This window comes from Echinops telfairi, unplaced genomic scaffold (assembly GCF_000313985.2).
Source record: "Echinops telfairi isolate 266 unplaced genomic scaffold, ASM31398v2 ScPeMD7_7457;HRSCAF=8495, whole genome shotgun sequence".
Taxonomy (NCBI): Eukaryota; Metazoa; Chordata; class Mammalia; order Afrosoricida; family Tenrecidae; genus Echinops; species Echinops telfairi.
This window is the reverse complement of record NW_022111357.1, coordinates 2,541,237-2,553,811: the sequence shown is the minus strand read 5'-3', so window position 1 is coordinate 2,553,811 and position 12,575 is coordinate 2,541,237. Positions and strand designations below refer to the sequence as shown.

Sequence of the window (12,575 nt, the reverse complement as noted above, 5' to 3'; positions counted from 1 at the left end):
CAGTTTCAGAAGGTGCTGCTCCAGCCGCCAGCACTGCGTGCTCTAGACACCACATGGCTAACACCCCCTCCTTCCTTCTCTGTGGAGCTCAGTTCAAACGTCACCATCTCAATGAGGCCTGAGCACCCTTCGCCAACCCTGCTCCTGCACACCCTCCACACACACCCTAGCACCTTCTCCCTCCTCTGTGTGCCCGGTTTCCCAAAGCGCCTTTCACTTTCTGTCATGTACCGAATTTACTTAGCTTGATGTTTAATATCTTTCTCCTACAATGGGATCCCTGCAAGGGCTGGGAGCTTAGATGGCTTCCTTCCTTCATGGGGGTCCTTAACCCAGACTCCATGGACCCTCTGGAGTCTGTGGACGCCTTGTGGGGCTGCTAACTTGAAGAGCGTGAATTGACCTACAAGAGGGTGTAGATAACATCTATACCTTTCCATCGCTCTTCCAAGAATTACTTGGCTCCAAAAGTTAAAAATCACGAGTCTGAGTCATTGTTGATGTTAGCTGTTAGCAAGTAAGCCCCAGGCTTTTGACAACCCCTGTACAAGGGAAAGAAAACCCACGATCAGTTGCAGCTAAAGCTGTGGAGATCCATGGGAGGTCATGGGCCGATTTTCAGAAACAGATCACCAGCCTTTCTTCTGAATGCGTCTTATTCAGGACACTGTGCTGAACCCTGCTCAGCACCGTAGCAAAACCTAAGCCTCCTCTGACCCACAGGTGGTGGCCACGCAGAAGGTGCTGACAAAATTAAAGGACTTATTCACATGCATACTTTTTTTTTTCCTCAAGGAACACTGGTGACATGGGACTCAGACTGGTGTCCTCAAGCCAGCTTTGTTAGAAAAACAGGGTGCATTTTAAAAACCCAGCTTATGCTCTGAAAGGCTTTTCTTAAAACAAGCAGCCCGTTAAGTGAGTGTCAGCCAAGTCCACACAGAAGAAGCATATCAACTAGAGTGATGAGAGATGTATTAACAATAAAATCCAAGATCAGAGGAGGAGACTGTATCAGAGTGTAAATTCTGAGCCCCTGGTTTGCAGAAGGCTATGGATGACAGGGAAAGCCCCAAACCCATTTACAGAGCCCCCACATGGGCTAAGTCTCCATTGACTTCCCGTGATCAATTGGCCAAGGATATGAACAGTCTTGCCCCAGAGAAAGTGCATTGGAATGTGGATTACTGCAGATATAGTTTGGCTAAAATTTAACATCTTACCATGTGTTTTTTCCTTTTAACCCATTTTCAACTTTTTTACATTTTGCTCTTTTAGATTGATGTTCTGTTTTGTCCTGTTGCAGTTGCTGGTTTCTGTTGTTCTTTCTTCTTTTTATTTTCTTGAATGAGTTTCTTTCTGTGAAACTCAAGATAGGTCAATCTACAGAGAGAGCAACTAGAGTAATCGTTTCTTAGGGTCGTGAAAGGGAAGATGGGGAGACAACAGGGAGCTAATAATAATGGCTGTAAGAATGAAGACAATGTTCTAAAATGGATCAGGGTGATGAATGCACAACTCTCTTGGAAATACGTAAATATTGTACGATATGTCAATGACATGTCAATACAACCATTTTAAAATACCAAAAACCCAGATTCTTAGAAATCCCCTCAGAGAGGCTTCGTCAGGAGGTTCCGGGGAGCCCTGAGAGTCTGTGTCACCGCTTCCCCACTCATAAGCCAGCAGGGTCTGAAGTGCAGCAGGTTTGAAAAGTGCTGAGTGCAACTTGGACTGGAGGCAGACCTGCAGAGTCCGTCTGCAGTGCCCTCTCCCTGGGCCAGTGCTCCCATGCTGTGGTCAGCTGGGACCTTGCTGGAAACTCTCAGGGTGGGCTGAGTGAAGATCGCCATCTCCCTTTCGAGAGCAAAATACAGAGGCCCCAGGGGCCGAGGGGGGGGGGCGCAGGGGGGGGGCGGCAGGTAGGGGGGACCATGGCAACTCCCACCCCACCCCTAACGGCCACACTATCTTTGGCTGGTGGGGTTACGACTACAACTTGGACCTCTGGACTTGGAGTTGCTTCCCTGCACGAACTTGATAAACCCAAGTTCCAGGAAGTCCCGCGCAGGCGCGTATCTACAGAAAATAGCGCCGATGGCAAGAACAGAAAGTGTACCGCTGCCCACACAGCTGCCACCCCTCTCAAAAATAAAAGTCAAGTCATCTTGCACACCCCACATTATGGTACCATATGAATAGGACAGCCATTCCTTCCAGCATGTTCTTTGTTCTGTTTTCGTTTCTCCTCTTTCTGCACTCAGCAAAATCACACAGTCTGCGCTGACCCACGGAGGCTTTCAAGGCAGAAATATTCGTGTTAACTTGCTGAGGGAGCTCTTGCAGCTGCTGATGAAAACGGCCACGGTGAAGAAATGGCTCCAGTGGGTCCCCTGCAAGTAGCGCTCAGGGCCTGTGCCTTGGGTGCCCCTCTTAGGAGCCTCTGGTCCCAAAGGTACCACCAGGGGGAGGGGAGTCATTGAAGGGGGAGGAAAGGTGTGGAGGGCAAGGGTTCAGGAGATGTTCGCTGGGCCCTGGGGAGAGCCCCCAGCTGCTTTAAGGAACCACAGTGAGTTCACCCTCTAAAGGGGACTGACTAGGCCTGATCCCCAGAAAACCACATTTCCCTTCCAAGCCTTAGTCTCCTTATCTGCAAATGGGATTGACCCCCTAGGCTCTGCTCCCTGATAAAATAGTTGTCGAAGGTAAACCATGAAGTCAGCAATTCAAAACTACCACTGCTCCCATGAAGAGTGACAGCCTTGGACAGGATAGAACTGCCCCTGTGGTTTTCTGAGACTGTCACTAGTTACGGGCCTAGAAAGCCCCATCTTTCTCCCATGGAGCGACGGGTGCTTTTGAACTGTTGACCCAAACAGTTAGCAGCCCAACTCGTAACCACTATGCCACCAGGGATCCTGGGGCCACGGCACCGGGAAGGAACAATAAGAATAGCACCGACTGCCTTTACTGGGTGTTTCTTCTGTATCCAGGCACGGGCTGGAGGGTTTTATATTCCTTAATTCTCATCATACACCTGGAATTGTTATTACCATCATTCCCATCCCTCCCTCAGAGGAAGAAACCAGGACTCAGAAAGGGAAGAGACTTGCCCAAGACCACCCAGCAAACAGTGAAAGGAAGATGTGCAGCCCCTTGGCTGCCTTTTTTCTTCCCAGCCCAGCAGCTCCAGCGGGTTCCCCAGCCGGAAAGGCCCTCCGCGAGCTCTCCTTGAATTGCCTCCCTTTCTTTCTGTTATCCGACCTCTCTCCATTTAATTGTAGCAGTGTGAAACACATCCTCAAATTCTTTGCTACCCTTCCCTTGAAGACGTGGAAATGAGATTTCCCTCTCCCTCATGTAGAAGGCAGAATGTGGAGAGTGATGGTATTGCTTCTGGATCTGGTGGGAGTGATGGTGTTGCACACACTGCGACTGCTCCTTGCTCTCTGGAATCACTTGCTCTGGGGGGACGTTAGCTGCTATGTCATGAGGACCCTCAAGGGACCTTATGGGGGGGCCGCATGGCATGGAGCTCCGGCCCCTATCAGCAGAAAGTGAGGATCTGAGTTCTCTTGTCAATGGTTGCATGTGGGAGCCATCTCAGAAGCTGACCCTTCAGCTCGGACAAGCCTTTGGATGACTGCAGCCCGGAAGACATCGCTTGTCAGCGACCTCGCGCCTGAGAGACTCTGAGGCCGATAACCCAGCTAAGCCACTCCTGAATTCTTGGCCCACGGGCACTGAGATAGTACATTGTTGTTGTTTGAAGTCCCTATATTTTGCTACACAGAAATGATTACTCATACATGGAGACGGATCCTGCCCCTCCCCTCCCAAGCACACAGTGGACCTTTCTTTTTCTTTTATTATAAAACCCAAGCACTTCATTATCTTCTAATACCAGAAAGAATTCACTTACTTGTTATGATTGAATAATAAGTACAGTACAGTAAATAAAATCATCAAAGCCACTAGAACGTCATCCTCGTGAAGGCAAGCAACTTTGTTTCACATATTGCTGCATCCCCAGTGCCTGGACCAGTGCCTAGAACACACTGTTTTATTCAATTTGAGGTGGCACCCATTGAAGAAGTACTCTTTTCTTAGACAAGTTAGAATTTAGAAACAAACAAACAAATGTCTTAGAATCAGTGCAGCATGGTGGTGAGTGTTTAGTAAGTGTTTGTAGCCAGTAGAGCGGCAGAATGTTGATTTTATTCTGGGCAGAGAGCAACGTTTTTCTGGGCTCTCTTTGTAGCCTGGGGTTGCCGAGTGACACCCTCCTGACCAATGAGATGAGGGCAGGCAGGCAGGCTGGGTGGAGCTTTTTGGTAAACTTTAAAAACAGATGGATTTAGCCAGTCTATCTCCTAAGGACATAAGGATACTATGTCTAGAGGAGTGTTGTGGATTTTGTACCCCCAAAATATCTTGAATCCTATACTTGTAGATGTGATACTGTTTGGACATAAGGTTTTCTTTGTTATGCTAATGAGATCATGCCTGCGTAGGGTGGGTCCTAAACCTAATCACTTCTGAGTTATTAAGTGAGCCACATAGGCACAGAGACACACACAGGGAAAGACAAACACCTAGGAGTTCCAAGGACACCTGGTGGGTACCAGCAACTAGGAGAGAGGCTCCCAGGAGGAATGGACTTGGCCGAGACCTGGTTTGAACTTTTAGCCTCCAGAACTGTGAGAAGCTTAATGTATGCTGTTTAAAGCTACTTACTTGGGGTGCTTCTGTTACAAAAATCACTGGGTAACAGAGGCATGGGACAATTGCCTTTTTTTCCAGCAGGAGGAAATAAGAAAAATACTAAAACCAAACCAAATCCACCGAGAGCAAATAGATTCCATCTCTAGTGACCAAGACTTGCAATCTTTATGAGAGCAGTCATCTTCTGCCGAGCAGCGGCTGGTGGGTTTGAAGCACCAACTTTGTGGTTAACGCCCCAATGTCCACCCCACAGCGCCACCAGGGCTCCGGAACAATTCTAACAGCTCATACTTACAGAGGCCTTGCTGGGTGCCAGATATGGTGGTAAATGCTCTCTCTCTATGAGGGGGCTTCAAACAGCTTGGGGGGATATTTTTCCATTATCCTTGTCCATTTTTGCCATGAACCTTTTTAAGCCTCTTTGTATATATCAACTCATTTAGCCTTTATCACAGCCCCATGAGAGGGGGACTGTCATTCCCACTCAAGATGAGGAAGCGCTGACACAGAGAGGGGAAAACATGGTCCTACAGACTAAGGATGGCCGAGGGGGTCTAGAAGGAGCGGCCAGAGTGGTCCTGCCTTGTCCTGACTATTGGAGGCAAACATGCCCCATTGAGTGAAGACACTCTTTCTGGGAGTCCGAGCTGGGTGTCTGACTTGAGGAGTGTGTGCTCAGCCCCTGTGCTCTCCTGGCCTGCAAAGCAACTACCAGGTGGCTTTGACTTTTGGTCTTTCTGGGCTCACTACATGGTGGTCCTCTTGAAGGTAGGTCCCTCCACCCTGACACCTCATGGCCCAGTACAGAACCTGTATTACGTAGAGCCCTGTTGTGTAGGGCCAGGCAAGGGGCTAAGAATTCTGGGTGGGAGATGTTGGTAGGCACAAAGCAGACATTGAAGACCGAGGTGCAGGTCTTCAATGATGGGTAGGATCCCAACACAAATAAGGTGGAGAAAGGAGCTTTTCCGGCAGCGAGGCCAGCTTTTGAATGAAAGCATGAGAGCCTAAATGTCCAGGGTCAAACTCAGCATCAAAGTACCATGTACCAGGGTGGGGCCAGCACCGAGCGTGTGTGTGCGTGGACGGGGAGAGAGCAGGCCTGCTCAGTGGAGCCCTGTTCAGAGAGCACTCTGAGACTGAAGTCGTCAGTGGATCTCTGTACATCTCCTCACGACAATCCCAGCAGGGGAAATGCCAGGTGGTAGTTCACCCATCTGACAGAAAGGCGCTCAGAGGGGTGGATCAATGTGGCCCATGCTGCGTAGCTGGAAAGTGGCAGGGCTGGGACCTGAACCTTGGTCTTTCACCCTTAGGCCTCCACCTAGGTTATCAAACAAGGGAAGGTTGACATGATACTATGGGCAGGGAGAAGCCCTGGAAGGGTTTTGAGCAGAGAAGCAATGATTCCTCTATTGGATCTTTCTCCCCAGTGGAAAAAAGTAGGATCGACTTGAGCTATGTTGCTGGAGTACAGCAATAGATCCATCCATGCACCCATCCCCAAATGCCTACTAAGCTCCTACTATCTGCCAGGCACTGCCTAGCATCATAGCATTTATGAGGATCAAGTGAAAAAAAAAATTGCCACTAGCTAGGCCTACCATTTTAGTTTCCTAGAGAGTCTGTATGTCACACACTGCTTGCCTCTAAACACCAGGAATCTCCTGTCTTGCAGCTCTAGAGGCCAGAAGTTCAAGGGCATTGGACATGTTGATGGCTTCTAAGAGAAATGGTTCCGGATTTCTCTTAGCTCCTGCAGATTCCTTGGCTGGCATTCCCTTAGCTTAAGAGATGCATCTTCACAGGGCCATCTTCCCTTTGTGGCTCTCTCAGTGTGTGTGCTTCTCGTCTAGAGAACCCCAGTCTTCTAAGACTTTGACTCAGACCATTCCGGAAGGCCCTCATGCTAACCCAGCGATAACCTGTTCCAAGACCCTTTTTCCAAATAAGAGGTTAGGACTTATTATTATTTCTTACAATGATGTATTCAGACATATTCGAATGCACTACAGCCTTTATTTTTCAACAGTTTTATTGGGATATAATTCACATATCACACAATTCAATAGTTCAATGACATCAAGAATCAGCACAATCTGTTTTAGAACATTTTCTTCACTCTTGTACTCATCATTATTGCTCCCTATTAGGGTTAGGACTTTAATATGTCTTTTGGGTGGGTGGGGGACGCACAAGTCAATCCATAGCAGGTAGGAAGGAGATAAGCAGGGTGACTAGAACTTCCCTCAGAAAGAAGAGCCAGGAGAGGCCTCCCTGACAGGGGGCATTGGGCTGGGTCCTGATGGCAGGGCGGAGCCTGTGAAGAAAGAGGAGAATGTGCTGGGTAAAGCCGACGCAGAACCGATGGGTTTGAGAACCTGGATGAAAACCCCCAGGCTAGAGGGTGTGAGCCGAGGGTCAGTGGTCAGACAGGTCAAAGGCAAAGGCAGGACTGTGCTCCAAGTGCAGTGGGAAGGCACTGAAGCCAGGAGGTGACCCCATCAGGACTGGGACCCTGGGACCCCATGGAAGAAGGAGGGCAGAAAGAGGTTCAGCCAACAGACAGTGGGGTCCCATTTAGGGGGCAGGGGTCCTAGATTCTAAAATCAGCATGCAGTCTATACAGAACATGTTGCGTTTATGCTTTTGTAATGTTTGCAGGAGCTCGGTCCTTGTAAAACAGACGTTTGTCTGTCCTCCCTCCCATCACCCCATTGCTGACTCGTAGTGACCCTAAAGGCCCTGGAGAACTGCCCCGGTGAGTTTCTGAGACTGTCACTCTTTTTGAGAAGAGAAAGCCCTGTCTTTTCTCCTGCAGAGCGACTGGTGTGCTCAGATGGCTCAATTTGTAAGCACTACACCACCCGGATGTACAGTAGATGTAAAAAAATACAGTATTAAAAAAAAAAAAATACAGTATTTGGGAAAACTGTGTACTGATGTACACACGTATGTATGTGTATATATATACATATATATATGGATACAAACATGCAATCACAATCTAATATTACTTATAAACACACACAAGAGATCGAGAAAAAAGACTAGATTTGCGCTCGTGCAATTGTTTGGTGGATGAAAGATTTAAGGACATCCAGACTCTCTGTAACGGAGGCTGCCGTGCAGAGTTGAGAGGCTGGGGCAAGGGCTAGGATGATGCTTCAAATGCAATGGGAACCATGGCAGCCAGGAGGTGATCCCATCTGGACCAGAACCTAGGGAAGAACGAGGGAAGAAAGAGGCTGATGCATCTGCCAAGATCCCCGTTCACAGCTGGCGCACCCATCTCCCAGCTGCTGGGATGTTGGCTCCTAACCCTCTCAGATGTCCCTTCCCTTGAGAATTGCTCAGTCAAACAGGAGCTTCCATGTGGAGTCTGTACCCCTACCATCCTCCCAGCCTCCTCATCCTGGGACAGACTGTGTGGGCTACAAAAGGCTCGTGCCCTTGCCTCAGTGAGCTCCCTGGGCAGTGGGGTAAGGGGCAGGCTGGATCCTAGCCCTTGTGTATCTTTCCCTTCCTTTCTCTACTCTGACCCTCCTTTTCCAGGAGCCCTGTTTCTGGGACACCTGAGCCAAGACCCTCCCTGGCCGTGGGCCTCGCCTTTCAGGTGCCAGGTTTGGGGTTCGGTGCCCTGGAGCTGGCTCTAGCTCAGGATGACCTTGTGAATAACAAGGCCCTGCTGCGCAGGCCTGGCCGGCTTTATGGTGGCGGTGTGTTGGCTGATTCAGTTTCATTGGGGGAGGGGGGGAAGTTCCCTCCTTTTCACTGACCGCTGTGTCCCTGTCAGGATGCCCTTTCCTGGTAACGGGTCTAAAGTAAGCAAGACGGAGTCTTGCCATCTAACTCCCAAGGAGCCTTCTGGCTCTTCTTTTCTCCCTTCAGACTGAGTTGTTCCTTCTTTGGGGGACCCACGGCATACGCACCGACTTCACAGTTTGGAGGCCTGGATTCTTCTCCTGTCTTCTTTTTACCTTGTCCAGCTTAGCATGCACACGAGGGCATTAAAAATGCTGTGGCTTCAATCAGGCACACCTGAGCCCACAAGGTGACACCGTGGCAGTTCCATGTGTTAGAGGGGTGTTTTGCGATGGATTTTCCCACTGCAACACGAGTGCTGATTCCACGGGTGTCAAAGGTTGATCTAAGTAGAATTAAATCTGCTTCAATGGATGACTTCACTTCTCCATTGATCACTTTTTAAATTATTATTATTATTAATCCAGACAAGTGAAGATGAGCCCCGGTGGTATAATGGTTACGTGTTAGGCTTCTTACCACAAGATCAACAGTTTGAAACACCAGTGCTCCCTGGGAGAAGGGTAAGGCTTTCTACTCCCGCAGTGAAGGGTTACATCCTCAGGAACTCACAGGGGCAGTTGTACCCTGTCCTACAGGCTCGCGATGATGAGTCAGAACGGACTCCGTAGTGGTGAGTTTGGGTTTGGTTTTTGGACAATTGATATTTTGGGGTCTTACATAATTAACTCTCAATAACCCTTGAGGTTGGACAGTGACTAAGGAAGAATGAAGAAGAATTGATGTATTTGAATTATGATATCAATGAAGAACACTAAATACACTACCGGTCTTCAGGGGAACAGATAACTCCGTAGTGGAGGAAATACAGCCAGGATGCTCGTCGGAAATGAGGCCAGTGAGACTGTGTCTCACTTGCTTTAGACATATTGTCAGAAGGAACCTGTCCCGAGGGAAGGGTCTCATGCTTGGTCAGTGAAAAAGAGGAAGACCCTCAAGGAGATGGATCTGCACGGTAGTTGTAACACGAGGCCCAGATACCAGAAGATGGCACAAGACTGGACAGTGTCCCACTCTGTTATACCTGGGGGTACAGTGAGTTGGAATCCACTGGACAGCACTGAACAACAGCCTAGCTCATAAAGAACCCCGTGCTCTGAGAAGAGCCCCCTTCCTCTTTGTGCCCATGTGAGTCCCCAGTTGTATGATGTGACCCAATTATCCTGGCCACAGCCTCCTGTGCCATAGCTGATTCGATCAAGGTGGCTAGATTCTGTCTCTTGGGAGTTTGGACTTGGCATTGCCACATATGAACATGGGTGGCATGGAGGCAAGTAATTTTGGATGCTCTGATAAAGAAATAAAAAAACAACCAACAAACTCATTGATATCGGGTCGATTCTGATTCATAGCGCCCCATAGAACAGGAAAATATGGCCTCTTTGGGTTTCCAAAACTTTGAATCTTTACAGGCGTAGAATGCCTCCTCTTTCTCCTGGCAGGTGGCTGATGGCTTTGAACCCCTGACCTTGTGGTTAGCAACTGAGTGCGTAGCCCATGACTCCACCAGGGATCTTTTTTGTGGCCACTCAGAACACCCAAACTCATTGCCATTGAGTTGATTCTAACTCATAGCAACCCGAGAAGACCGATTAGAACTGCCCTGTGGGTTTCTGAGATTGTAACCATTTATGGGAGCAGGAAGCCTCTTCTTTCTCCCTGGGATCCACTGGTGGATGCAAACTGTTGACTTTGTGGTTAGCAACCCAACTCTGTAACCTGCTACATCCCCTAGTACCAGATAAATGGAAGAAGCCTGTCTAGAGAGGGAGAAGAAGAAAGCAAACATGGGAGTGCCTTAGAGGGGAGATGGCAAGGGGTCCTGCCTGCATTCATGAAGGCTCAGTGACTGTTCCAGGCCCCAGTGGCCCTATGCTCCAGGGTGCTAGGACGTGCCCTAGTTTTCTCCTGCTACAATCCCTGATTTTGCTTGTTGGCCAGAAGAACTAGGAGAACACACAAAGGAGGAAGGAGGCACTTCCTGGCTATGAAGGGGAAATTTTATCCTCATTTTACAGGTAATGAAAGGATGCTCAGGAGGCTTCGATCACCGGCGTGGGGACCACAGACAGACATGGATGGAGTGAGAATTCACAGTTGGGTTTGCTTCATCCCAAAGATCAGGCTCCTTCCTCCACTGCACAGGGCCTCCTTGGGGGGGACAGGGCTCTGAGCACCTCAGCTCTGGGCTGGCAGAAACACCTGCCTTGGAGCCTAGGAATTCCTGGGTCCTCCCTGAAGATGGCAGAGTGTCCTGGAACCTGCCACTTCCAAACGGCATCCACGGAACCCCTGTGTCCACCTTGAGCCAGTGACCTGTGTCCAGCTTTACAGCCTGGCTCAGTGGATGGCCCACGAGGCTTTGACCCAACTCCTGGCAATTAATTACCTGGCTCTGAAGGAAGGGCATGTTGTGCTGAACTGCATTTTCTCACCAGCGTCACCCATCCCTTAAGAATCAGGCTGACCAGCCAGCCTACACTGGGCCCAAGCCGGGCAAGATTAATCACTTCCTCCTCTATGTTGCTGTTGCTGGATCCTGGGCCTGACTCACTTCCACGCCCCTAACTCGTTCCGTGGTTTTAAATCAGCAAAGGTGTGCACCAGGGTTGCATCCTTTCGCCATATTTAGTCAATCTGTATGCTGAGAAAATCATCCAAGAAGCTGGACTATCTGAAGAGGAACCCAAGGTCAGGACTGGGGAAAGGCTTATTAACAACCTGCTAGATGCAGATGATGCAACCTTGCTTGCTGAAAGTGAGGCTAATCTGAAGCATTTGCTGATGGAGATTAAAAACTGCAGTCTTCAGTATGGATTACAACTCAATGTAAAGAAAACCGAAATCCTCACAACTGAATCAATAGGTAGCATCACGATCAATGGAGAAAAGATTGAAATTGTCAAGGACTTCATCTGTCTTGGATCCAAATTCAACACCCACGGAAGCGGCAGTCAACAGATCCAACAACGCACTGCACTGGGTACACTGGGTACTGCTGCTGCCCCAGGCCTCTTGAGAGGCGGGGAGAGCAAGGCTGTCACTTGGAGGACTAGAATGAAGACTATTCAAAGTGCCAAGGGCTGCTGGAAGGAAACCCAAAGCTGTGTGGAAGAAGCACAACGAGATTGTCCTTAGAAGCAAGGATGGCGAGACTTCCTCTCAGTGGTGCTCAACCTTCCTCATGCCGCGACCCTTTCATACAGTTCCTCATGTGGTGGTCACCCCCAACCATAACATTATTCGCCCTCCCCCTCCCGCGACAAGTCTTTTTATTTATTAAGCCAGGTATATTTTAATAATTTTCTGCTGCATACAAAACGGCCTGCTTGAAGTTCTTTCTTCCCATCGTGCTTAGTGCTCAAAACTCTAGATCTTTTGCACGTCATCACATCTCAAGGCTTTTTTACTAGCCATAGATGTACAGGGAAGCTGATGGAAAACTGGACTTCGGTAGGAGGCTTCCTTGTCCAGTCCTGGAGAACTGTGTAGGAAAGGGGAGTGGCAGCCGCAGATCCTTTGCTGACCTGAGCTGTCACAGTCTCTCCAGGTTGTTCTTGCATGCAGTTGGAGCTCGGATGGCCACACCATCTTGGGAACATGCTCTCATAACATTATTTTCGCTGCTACTTCGTAACTGTAAGTTTGCTACTGCTATGAATCAGGTGACCCCAGCGAAAAGATCGTTCGACCCCAAAGGGGTCGCGACCCACAGGTTGAGAACCGCTGTCTTACATACTTTGGACATGTTCTTAGGAGAGGCCAGTCCCTGGGAAAGGGCATCATGCTTGATAAAGTAGAGAGGGCTGTGAACAAAAGGAGACCTTCCATGAGGTGGACCGACATCGTGGCTGCAGCAGTGGGCTCAAACAACAACCGTGAGGGTGGCGCAGGGCTGGGCAGTGTTTCAGTCTGTTGGACACGGTTGCTATGAGCTGGAGTGATCTGAGCACAACGAACCACCATGACAATAGTTCCCAACATAATGTCTAACGCAAAACAGGCCCGAGGACCATTCGCTAATG

The 12,575-nt window shown here is 49.1% G+C and overlaps 1 pseudogene; it reads right to left on the bottom strand.

Annotated features, from left to right (window-relative positions):
- Positions 1–12,034: 12,034 nt before the first annotated feature.
- On the bottom strand, positions 12,035–12,156 carry LOC115872780 (annotated as a pseudogene).
- Positions 12,157–12,575: the final 419 nt, after the last annotated feature.